The sequence below is a fragment of the Saccoglossus kowalevskii genome, chromosome 9 (assembly GCF_978046115.1).
Source record: "Saccoglossus kowalevskii chromosome 9, keSacKowa6.1, whole genome shotgun sequence".
NCBI classification, from domain to species: domain Eukaryota; kingdom Metazoa; phylum Hemichordata; class Enteropneusta; family Harrimaniidae; genus Saccoglossus; species Saccoglossus kowalevskii.
The window spans coordinates 16,802,279-16,812,074 of record NC_140649.1 but is presented as its reverse complement, the minus strand read 5'-3'; positions in this window follow the sequence as shown (position 1 = coordinate 16,812,074).

Sequence of the window (9,796 nt, the reverse complement as noted above, 5' to 3'; positions counted from 1 at the left end):
TTATCTACTTGTTTTATCAAGGCGCTCGTTGACTAATATCATCGGAAATTCGATCAGTTTGTCATACCGAAGAAGAAATGTCATCATTATCAATTGAAATCGAAAAGGATAAACCAGTTACCGAAAATCCAAAGAATAAAATATAACAGATAACAAAATGATCAAATTGTGATGATACATGAACATCGGTGAACCACGAACTGAAGCCAGATGATTCGAAAGTATTAAAATGTACATTTTAATGAAACACGAATAGTTGCGTTAACAGTGCAGCCTAAGCACATGCTAGGATTTGACTACTTCTAGTCGACCGTATAGCGATTATAACTGGTTGCGTGTGTACACGGCTTACTGGCATGTGCCAAGAGAGCACAAAAGGTTGGCATCAGAATCATCATTATTGAAATGCACAGCATCAATCTGCCTTCATGCTTACCATTAACATTAACCAAATAGCGCTCGAATTTTATCATTTAACTATTTTTGTAATCACTATATGGGAGGTCAAATTGGACCATACCTAATCCTTAAACTTTATCGGTGCTAATCATGTTTACAACTCCTGATTGTCATTAAAAAAAGTAGAGTTGGTCATAAACATAATTATTAAGAGTAACATTTATTAAAACTGAATGAACTGAACAAATTACATTGCAATCTAGAACGTGCCTACTACTAGAGAAAAATGGCGACACTTTGAGTTGAGTATATACAATACACTAATTGCAGGGATTCGAAGTGTTACATAGTACTGATAGATAGGTGTTCGAACAGCATATTATTTGTGAAATGTTAAAACAAAACAATGCAAAGGAACAAATATTGTCCAAATGATTGCAAAAACGGGTGTCATTGGTTGATACAATACGCCGTGGAACTTTTAACGTGTTTTTCATGTTTTTCTGGGAGACTAATTACATTTCAGATTCCCAAGGCATGAATTATTTTACACACAAACAGGCGTTCAAATGACACTGCAGTTAATAATAAGACGAAGATTTGTTGGCATTTTTTGACAAAAAGGACTCTTTGTACTTAAATTAATTTATATACTAACCGCAATAAGGTGAAGCCACTGGAAGTTCTTAGTAGCTTAAATAAAAGGATCTCGTACATTGTTTATTCCCAAGCAATCTTGTTATTTTTAATTTGCACAAAGAAATCAAGGTAATGGATATTTATGATGTATTGGAGCAGTTATTAGCGCCCCCATCTTGTTCAATTATCTCTCATTGCAAACAACATGTGGAATATATGAACTACTTGGGGTTAAAGAAAACCATAAACCCTTCTGCCTATATATTCACCCTGAATTTCTAAAATCAGTGTGTACGATGCTGAAATTAGGGTGTTCGATGTCTGAAATCAGGGTGTACGATGCCGAAATCAGGGTGTTCGATGTCTGAAATCAGGGTGTTCGATGTCTGAAATCAGGGTGTTCGATATCTAAAATCAGGGTGTTCGATGTCTAAAATCAGGGTGTTCGATGTCTGAAATCAGGGTGTTCGATGTCTGAAATCAGGGTGTTCGATGTCGAATTTCCGTGTGATTAGTGTCTTAAACCAGAGTGTTTGTTGTCTGGAATCAGTGTTTTGGTGGTTGGAATCAATGTATTTGACATGAGAAATCGGTGTGTTTGATTGTCTGAAATCAGACTTCGATGTCTGACATAGTGTGTTGATTTGTGACTGTACATACACTGGTAAGGTTACGGATGTTGAATAAGTTACCAGGGGGTGTTCATATGTGTTATTTGAGAATGTATTTAATGAAAATAATAACTGTCAATATATACTTACACAAAAAGAGTTAATAACCATAGTTAAATAAATAGTTTAAATTGTTATATATCATTATCACTTAAAACTATTGGCAACAACCTAATACCGTGAAATATTTTACGCTGATAAAGACGTTCAAATTACACATCAGCTTATCGTCATTATATATAAGACCCAGATTCGTTTGAATTGTTGACATTTACCTATTTTATAATGTGAAATTATTTGAAATCATTGGGGTAAGAAATGGCCCGACACGGCGAAGTGTTTTGATACCCTCATTTATACATTTGCATTATTAATTATGTTCGTCAAACTATTTTGACAGAATATTGATTTACTGATTATACTATTATGTGTTCATTGTAATTTTAAAATGCGCAAATGCAAATTTAGTGAAAATAGATCAATTAAGTAAATTGGCATTTTAAATGGCTCAATAAAACGTATCATATCCTCTGGTTAATATACATTCCGGATTACTTGAACAGATTAGCCTGTTATTTTTCATGAAAGAATGTTATCCAATATAGGATCACAGCCTGAACCCGTATCTCAGATTGTTGGTAACCTTGGTTAACAAGAAACGATAATATGGTTAATGAACTTTCAATGCTGATCGTACAAAATAAAAAATAACACGAGTCTAATATAAGATACTTTATTCAGTCTACTGTAGTGCTGATTTCAAAAAATATTAAATTCATCTTCGACTTTTTCGGAAAACAAATAAAAAAAATAATTTCAGATTCATAAAATTCAAATATAGAGCTAACAAATGGTTAAACACAATCATCATCGGGAGTTTTACGCATAAGTCCAAGGAACGTAGATCGCACCATTAATCTCAACACATCATCAGCTTCACAGCGATAATATGATTCATGACACAATAACAGATTATATATGCAAAGGTAATAGGAGTTTCTGTAAATACATTGTTAGACTTGTTGTGTCAATACGAGTCTTAATACAAGTTTACGATAATAATTTTCTTTTATTCCAAGAGAAATGTATTCGGAGCACAGGATATTGTTACAATTTTGTTATTAACTATGATGCTTCAGGCATCGACGTTCTGTGTACTTTGCACCAAAAGCAGTATAAACTTCATTTGCATAATTACTTATATTGAGTAGAAATAATAACATTAAATACAATCATGCTCTGTATCGACAAATTGTGTTTTCAATAATTCTTAATATCTACGATTTACTGATTGCCAGAGGACACAAAAGTTCAATTAAGAACTTAATAGGAGCGTTAGCAATTTCGCGGATATTGCCAACAAAGTCGATAAAATTGCCACAAAAGGGATGTTTGTCTGCTTTTTTGCAACATTGTTGGCATGTAGTTAATGTGGGCCCTACTTTTTAACACGGCTGTTCACCGTTAGTGGCAATAGTTACTAAAATATCGTTCCACATGGCATACTAAGTATGTGAAATGTTACCATCAGTTTTTTCGATATTTTAAAACGCCCGTCATAACGCATACACATTGAATACAGGCTGGCACCTAAATGGTTATCTATTGTTACAAATCGTAGATCAAATATCCATGTGAACATTTCTTTTGATTAAACGTGGTGAAATAATCATAATGTATTCATGGGGCAACTTTTCTCCAATATATATATTCAAATATATCCAAACTGAGTAAAATGACAAAAGTTAGTAACTTATATCTAAATGAATAATTATGTAACACGTCTGAAACCAGAAATGTTCTATTTATTAGGTCAAATGCTAATTATGTTGGTTTCATCGTCGAGTATTCGTCCTATGTGAATGAAATTTATCTGTATAATGTTTGTTCAAAATTCAATGGCATAGAACTATCTTTCAGTACATAAATATAACTCCCCTCCCCCTCGATCTCCTTTATCGCCATGAATAATCAGCGAAATATAAATTTAAATATCGATTTGCTAAGATGCCATTCTTATCTCATCCATGGATATGTATTGTCTGTTCGTTTTACATTGCTCGATCGACAGAGCGAAAATTTAATTATAGCAAGTGAAATATACATCATGCTGTCAAGTGCAATTACAATAAAATATACGAACCATAATTAGTTTCTTTTGAACAGCGCGCACGGCTTTATTGTTCTTGTGATAACTGATTCTTAATATATATATATACGTACATATAATTCGTATATGTAGATGTATATGACGTCATAGCTGCTATGGCCAAAGCAATATGATGTATAATGATTATCTCAAAGCCCCACAAGAAGTATAACTTTTGAAACAATTTTTTTTTGTGAACTTGTTGATTGAATGCATAATAAGTGAAGTATGATTTTTAAGATGCGACCTTATTATGCACTGTTATTATTGGTTTCATATACAAACATGAATATTCGTTTAGGTTATGCGAGAAGTATCTGTATGCATCTTTGCATGGTTCAATTTCAGGACAAATGAACACCGTAGAAAACAATCGTTAAACCCTGAATTTAAAAAACTTAAAATTATTTTGAAAATGTTATTCACATGCAGCTAGCATACGTACACACAATTCGAAACCAATGTCAAATAGGTAACATTGGTTTAATTAAACTTAAAACCCACAATCAGCTTGGAACACGCATAAAATGTTGCCGCAAGTCCGAAATCATACAGACTGTTGCTTAAGTAGCGTTGTGACTGCGGTAATGAATCGAAAATACAAAATTCAAGTTATAGAGCACGTTTCTTATTGTAACAGCGGTTATGTAATGTTGACATTGGTGGTGTATGCGCACGGGGGAACACGCATTCAAATCTGATTCACTGACACTGCTACATAAAAACAGTTAGTTTTAATCGAAATAACTGTAAACTAGCTGTTGTTTGTTCTATGTGAAAAAAATAATATTACTTCTCTATTTCTTTTATAAATTGGTTTTAAATTTTAAAAAGTTAAACGGTTATTTGTTCTATATCTGAAGGCCATATATGTTCATAGCAAATGTTTTAAATGGGCCACATGGTTTAGTAGGGTGAAAGAATAGAAAATAATAATTTGTTTAGGATTCATATTTCTTATCAAACAACGTTATTGCTGGTTTCATGGGAATGAGTAGAGTTACGGCGTTGCTACGGGTAACCATAGTCAGAATTGTCTCAATATATTATGCGTATGGTCATGTGATCCTCCTTAGTCGCAAATACGTACGTGAGAGAGATTTCACATCAATGTTACAAGTGTTCATGTGTGTGCGCGATTTCTGCGCCCATTGCAGTGAACCGGGAAACGATTTCTTTGCAGCGAATCCAAACCGCACAAGTCAATTATTAATCATCACTACCCATCGAGAAATACTTGTACATAAATGCACACATCTTCGTCTGATTTGACAAAGTGGTTGAGTGGACAAAAACACGATCTCAGGTAAGATGAACTGATCGTAATCGACACTGACACACCTGAATGAAAATGTTAAAAGACATTATTCAAACGCACGAATATGACAAAGTGGCTTTTCACCTGCATATATAAAAATTGACAGCGACCTGTTTCACATCGCACAAGAGGTATACTGCTGCGATCATCAGCGACAGATCAACGTAATCGCTATATCAAGTTATTATTTCTTTAACAACTGCTGGCAAAATCGTTTTCTCATTTTCTCATAATTCTTCTAAACTTTCAACTGAAATCGGCGACTGTCACGCGATGACAACATAATTGATCTGTACATTTATCCCAAGTGATATCGGTCCTTTTTTTGTATTCGATATCGGGCTATTTCGGTTAAGAAACGAATTCAATTGAACAATGCCGCTATTGACAGTCGTCAATTACTTGCAGGTCCGAAAATAATTACTTTAATGATGCATATTCTGTCGGTAGTTTGTGAATACGATCTATAAAGCTTGCGAAGTACGAAGCAAGTTAGTGATTACTAATACGTCTAGGCCCACTGCTGAACTAATGTGATATAGCACAACACTGTGACGTCAAATGTTCTGCTAGGTGAGATGTGGGGTTGTGCGCAGTATTGACAGAACAGTTGCAGTTGTAATTCGGTCGCAGTTGTAGCATATTATATTGCAGGTAGTTTTGAACTGGGTATCATTTAGAGAATTATTCGTTGTATGAAGAGTTTCAATCAGCGTATCGGACCGCACATAGCACTGAAACGGCTCTTTTGCGGGTCGCTAACGATGTACTATGCAGTATTGATAATTCTAAGAATTCAGTTGCTCTCGTACTTTTGGATCTTTCAGCCGCTTTTGATACTGTGAATCACAGGATTCTCATCGATAGGTTGAGATCAAATTTTGGTTTAAATGGTCTCATCATCAAATGGTTTGAGTCGTATTTGAGTAACCGCATTCAAAAAGTGAAAATTGGAAATGTATTTTCTGATATGACGTCTATATTAGAAACCGGTGTTCCACAGGGCTCCGTCTTAGGGCCATTATTGTTCTCAATGTACATGCGTCCATTGGGCGAGTTATTGCGACGTCACGGCGTAAAATATCATTTTTACGCCGATGACACACAGATTTATTTATCGGTTTCTGAAGATGATCAAATTCGCGCCCGGGTGATACTTCAGACATGTATTCAAGACGTTAGCGATTGGATGTCTTGTAATTTCCTACTTTTGAATGTGTCGAAAACTGAATTTGTGTGCATGTCGTCTCGGAGATTCTCACAAGACTCGTGTCCTTTGTCTAGTATCGCAATTGGTGAAGAATTGGTTAGTGCTTCGTCAAGTGCTAGAAACTTAGGTGTCTTGTTTGATTCGCAGCTATCTATGGAAACACACATTTCTACTATTTGTAGATCTGGATATTCCCATCTAAGAAATATTAATCGTATTCGTAAATCATTATCCCAATCTGATACTGAAAAGTTGGTACATGCATTCATATCTTCTCGCTTAGACAGCTGTAATTCATTATTGTCTGGTCTCCCTGTAACTAAGATAAAACCTCTTATTCGTGTACAAAATGCAGCAGCCCGCCTTGTCACTCGTGCTCGAAAATATGACCACATTACAGACATTTTTATTAAACTTCATTGGTTACCAGTTGTACAAAGAATCAATTTCAAATTACTTTTACTAGTGTATAAATCTTTGTATGGTTTTGCCCCAAATTATCTATGTGAATTAATCGAATTTTATGTACCTAGTCGTAGTTTAAGATCTGAATCAAAGTTTCTTATTAAAACTCGTCAGGTGTGTAGTAAAAAGTCCAAGGTGTTATACAAAGACCGTGCTTTTGAAAATTTAGGTCCTAAACTTTTTAATGAATTACCTCTGTCTGTTCGTTCTAGTCCTTCAGTAGACATTTTTAAATCCAGACTGAAAACACACTTATTTAAATGTGCTTTTAATATTTGACTGATTGTTTATTGTATCAGCGCCTTTGATCTTCATATGTTGGAATTGTTGCGCTTAATTAAATAAAGTTATTATTATTATTATTATCATAGATTGTGATTAGTGGTTGAACGAATGGCTATAATCCAGAATTAAGGTAATTAATTTGACTTCCATTATCTGCTTCCCAAACTTAAACAATTCTATTATCAGCGGATTTTAGATCTATATATGTTTATATTTTATCGGGACTATTCAGTGCATCTATTAAATCACTAATTATGTCGTATATGGCGTAATTTCGTGTACGACAACTTATTGTCTGAGTGTCTGCCAAACGGCAATGAATCCTACCATGGCAAGTCAACGCGCATCGCAATAAATTTGACGCGATTGAAGACAAAATCACCGTCTGCGGAAACTAGTCGTTGAGTATATACGTTAATTGCTCTATAGTTCAAACGCATAGGCTGCTGCTTTGTGTGGGATTGTACACGTTGTATCATGTAGCGAGGATGTAGCCATGCGCAATTAGTCATTGAATTGATGATATTATATTTCGATCCGTGCTTGATGTGCTAAAGCAAGTAAATACGTTCGCATACGTGGCCTGCGTTCCTAATAACGAGTATAATGTCAGAAGAGTATGAGTAGTAGAAAAACAGAATGGTGGTAGGGGTACCAGTATAAAATAAGTACACATTAAAAAAAGCTAATATTCAAATTATAAATCAACACTTTTCTTAAATGAAAGCTACGCGGTGTCTATAAAGTATTTTTCGAGATACAGATATTTCATAAAGGTTGTTTTTTCCCAAATATTTCCACACATAGTCCCTCTAAACAAATGCATATCTGTGTTTATAATCTTGTATTCTAAGAAAATAATAGAAACGCAAACATAAAGCCATTAACAACATAGTGAAACAATCAGCCAAATGTTTGTATCCTAGCCGTGGGAAATATTTTAAGTAAAAGCAAGTTTTATTACAAATATCAGGTTTATAGACAATTAATGGGTGACCATCTGTTAGGTTAATGTTGAATTGTTATTGAACAAGTATATTGTTCAATCAATCATAAGTGTGCTGCCAGTGTAAGTTCTTACATTGCACATTAAGCACTTGAGTAATAAAACAAACCTTGATAGAAAACAGTGTTCTGATAATTAAGCAATTTGAGTGTGTTATTTACTATTGTTATAATATAAAACCGGATCAGCATAATTATGAAGACATCTATCGATTAATTTCAAACAAAAATTAGTATTGCTCATTCATCGTATTTATCTTTATTTCTAATTTTGAGATTTTGTATTTGATCTCTATGGTTTACTGCATACCGCCTACGATTCGTCGGCGTCTTTATCGGATTCTATCATAATACTCGCGACAGAGTAGAATGTAGCGCAACGAGCGTGGACAGTTTTGTTTTTTCACAATTTCACAAGTAAACTGACAATCAAGATGGACATTTGTGTTCAGATTTCTTTGAATATATTATTATACTGAGATTTTTTTTACTCAGCATATTAATCATGTTGAGTACGTAACCTACTGTGACTATTATGGCGACAGACGAGGTTTCAACTAATGTAATTATCCACGTGTCTTTGTGCGTCACAATTTGTCAATTAGAAGTCCAGTTGTGCTGCTGATGAAACGTTGAAATTAGCCTGCTTTGACAAGTACGTATTCTTCGTTTACTTTCACGACAAATTACCCAAATTAACCTTCGTTATCTACGTTTACTTTAGAATCAGTGTGGCTCCTTTAAAAAAACAGTTTCTATTATCACTGTTATTTGTATACTGTTTTATCCTTTTTTCAATTTGTTCTAAATTAGTTTACATGTTTTGTTTTGGTTTAAAGTCTGTTTCATAATTGTGTGTTTGTCTGTAAAAAAATAAAAATATATTGCGTTATTGTTTGACAACCAAAAATTATCAAGTACTGCGACTCGTTAATGCTTTGTGAAACGCAAACGACGATGACGTCCACTAACTGACGTATGTACGCTAAAAGACACAGACTTCTATCTCAAAACGCAATTTCGAGTAAGCATTAGCACTGTATGTACAGTATAACTTTACCAGAACTGGACACCATTATAATTATCAAAAGTGTAATATATTCCAACTACTCCAGCAACCAGTTTTAATCAAATAGAAATCATCTTGTATCGCCGACTTAGTGACTAGTCGGGACAAATGTATTTTTTCTTTTTTTTCCTCGTCATTTTCGTTACCCAGACACGCTGCAATATCAAATAACATAGCTGGCCAATACGAGGATTAAGTACGTAGAACATATTTTATTAATGTCGGGCTCTATTTGTTCTGTGTGTTGAAATAGAAAAGACACGCCACAATGCATAAATGTACGGGTGGTTTCTCAGAATCATTCACGGCGCCCGCCACACATGTGTCACATTATATTAAAACTCACGTTCCATTGATTTGATGAGTGAAACCGACGCTTTAATGTTATGTTACGGGGATAACGCTGTGTCATATTTCGCTTTTGAGAACACGGATTTACAACGTGAACGTTGCCGGGTGATTGATTATACAACGCAATGTAATTTAATAAGCGCAAACACACACATTCAAAGGATTCAAGATGTATTTAAAGGACAAATGCATCATCATATTTTTGATTCAATGTTGTAATTCGACAAATGCTGAT